This window comes from Myotis lucifugus, unplaced genomic scaffold (genome assembly GCF_000147115.1).
Source record: "Myotis lucifugus unplaced genomic scaffold, Myoluc2.0 scaffold_88, whole genome shotgun sequence".
Lineage (NCBI taxonomy): Eukaryota > Metazoa > Chordata > Mammalia > Chiroptera > Vespertilionidae > Myotis > Myotis lucifugus.
In genome coordinates this window covers 611,985-615,076 of record NW_005871136.1, presented here as the reverse complement: position 1 = coordinate 615,076, position 3,092 = coordinate 611,985, and the positions used below count along the sequence as shown (strand labels likewise).

Here is a 3,092-nt window from a genome sequence, read left to right as displayed (position 1 = left end):
TCCTTTTTTTTTTTGAGAAGTTAGTTTATTAAAGCTGCGACAGTGAAACAAGCAGGCCTTAGAAAGAAGAGCCAGATCATAGCCACAGGAGCGAGCTTAGCTAAGGCTGCCTTGGCCCTTTAGAAAGTCAGTCACAGAGGAAGAAGTGAGCCAGCTGGACTGTGTGGACTCAGGAAACAAGTTACAGAGGCAACAGAGGGCCCTTGGAAACAGGTTCAGGGGTTAGCCCAGGACGAGCTGCCACTGTTCGCTGCTCCCCTGGATGCCAGTCTCCTGGGAACCTTTAGAGCTTAGCGGGGGGAAGCAAAGATACATGCCCAAGGAAAGAAGTATGTGTGTAGTGAGGGGGGGGGGGGTTTATAAGAAGGGGGGGAGCTGTGCTCAAGAGAGAGAGTGTGCCAGAAGTTTCTTAAAGTGTGATGATCAAATCATCTTTTGACACCCTTACCGCCAGCACATATATGTTTAATTTATGTGAGCTAGATGGAGCTTTGTGACCCAACAATCATTCACTCTATATACTTATCCCAGCTACTCTGCAGACATTCAACCGCTTCCAGAGAACAAGTAGATGAAGTGAGCCCTCTTATTTCATATAGTGCTGTGGTCAAGTGTGAGGGTCTTGGAGCCAGTCACAGGTTTGAATCCTGCTTCATCCACTTATTAGCTGTGTAACCTTGTACCAATGTTAAAAGAAAAAATTTTTTACAACCTATAAAGGGTTGTTTGTGGGAAAAAAAAAAGAGAACTGCTATTGGGGCATGAAATAACAGCTGGAAAAGTTTATGATTCAAATGCTTAAATATGTAAATATTAAATGCTTAAATATATATTTTATAAACGTGGTAGGTGGGTGAGTTCTCAGAGGAGCTCATGGTCTCACTAGAGAAGCCAGCAGCCTGCTGACCCTCCCAGGCCCCTCCTATTGAGAAAGACCAAGCAGCAAGAACAGGGATTTGTGGTTAAATGTTAACTTGTGTTTATTCCTCTACAACTGCCCCATGTTTAATTTGGCCAACCCAGTGAAGATTCTTTCGTAAGCCTGTGTGTAGTTTCTAAACACCAGACCTACGACCTTTACACACATGCTAAACATTTATAGACTGGGAGAGTTCTCCTTTTTCTCCATCAGCAAACTGAATAAATACCAACATCCTCCTCTCCCCTCCAGAAAGTATTCTTTGATCTACGCTAAAGATAAACTGGTAATAAATCATCCTGATCAGCTAAGGGTTGCAAAGCAGATTCTTTGATAAGCCAATTAACTGCAGAGGGCACTGGGGCTTGTTTCTTCCTGATGCTGACTTAGATTCTTAAAGCCATAGAATTTTAGAGCTGGGAAGAGACCTTATAAGGTTATCTCATCAAACTGTTTGATTTTAATGAATAAGTAAACTGTGAGCTCAAGGGAAGAAAAAAGCAGTTTAGAATCATGTACAGATGTTAATAAAGATCTGTAATGGAAATGTTTTGTCAAACAATTCCTACAGCATTTTAAACTTTGTGAGGTATTGCTTCTTATGTCCTTTATAATCTGGTGATCCAAGTACAGTGTTTGGGCCTGGAATTGGAAATCTGTATACGCTAAGCCTCAGCTTTGGGCTGATGTCAGAAATATCTGAGAATCACTGCTGCCCCCTGCTGGAAATTTAAAATATCACAGGCTCTCAAGCTTCTATGGAATTTTTTTTAACAGTCAAAAAGTTATAAAAGTAATAATTCCTTAGGTTAAAAAGTTTGAACAGCATGAAAGAGAGTAAAGAGAAAAGCAAAAATTTCCCCTCTTCAATCAGACTTCCCAAAAATTAACTACTGTTAATTTTTTTCTGTTTCTTTTATACTTCATTACTTTCTCCTCCTATTATTTGAAATTCCTTCCTTCTACTATTTTTACATTCACTCTGTTCTCTTGCTAACTTGAGTGCTTTACTCATTTGTTTTCAAAATTTCTTCAAAACTGCATTTAAGCCTACAAAATGTGCGTTTAATGACTGTTTTTGCTGCATCCCACACCTTTAAATATATATATATATATGTATATGTATATGTATATATAGATATAGATATAGATATAGATATAGATATAGATATAGATATAGATATAGATATATTTATTCCAGAGAGAAGGTAGAGGGAGAGAGAGATAGGATCATCAATGATGAGAGAGAATCATCGATTGGCTGCCCTCCATTGGGGATCAATCGGCTGCCCTGAATATCTTTGTGCCTATGTTTTTGGGCATAGGATAAAATCTAGGAAGTAGTTTAGGTGCAAATGCATGTGATTTTAAGTTTTGATAAATACTGCCAAATTGGTACTTTCCATATATTTAGTAATTCTATCATTCCCATATCTGCCTGGGTATCAAAACCAGAATCTCCCAGAGAGTTCATTTAAAATAGCTCCCTTCTGCACATCTCTTCTCTGTTCTAATTCAGTGGGGGAGAATCTGCACCCCATCCTCATCCCCACCCCCACCTGTGATTCTGACATACACTCAGGACTGAGAATGGCTACATAAGCTACCCATTTCTTGCTACACTGCAGATGGAAATGTGCTCCCACATCCTAATCGTAATGTGGTTACTCAGTTCTTATTCACCCGATGCTTATCCAGTGCCCACTGTGTGTGCAAGACCCTATGCTCTCTCCCCCAGAGGCAAGATTGTACAGATGGTGTGGTTATGGATCTCACCGCTCCCATGGGTGGTGGTGCTGGGGGCCAGTGGGTGTGTTGGCCTGTGGCTGGGGCTTGGGGAGGGAGCAGTGTGTGGGTGAAACTCAGGAATCCTGCAGCACTACAGTTGGCAGGAATTTTAAAAAGACCCAGCCCTGACCTCCATGACATGAGCATGTGTTTAACAAATAAGGAGCCAGCACAATTGGAGGTCTCCTCAGGCAACTGCTACCAGGGGTTACCACAAGTCAGCACGTCCTTTCCCACTGGGCCCTTCTAATCCAGATGAAATATAATATAACTAAAACACACGTGGGAAATGCGCCATCAGCAGCCAACAGATCACAGTCATAAAAAAGAAAAAAGGAGAGGCTGGGAGCTTCCGTCACCAGGGGGCTTGGCCAGCCTGAAAACG

General features: G+C 41.5%; 1 protein-coding gene across 1 annotated transcript in view; it reads right to left on the bottom strand.

Annotated features, from left to right (window-relative positions):
* Positions 1–3,092, bottom strand: part of NIP7 (NIP7, nucleolar pre-rRNA processing protein) — a 69,643-nt gene that overhangs the window by 29,998 nt on the left and 36,553 nt on the right. The window lies entirely within an intron of this gene.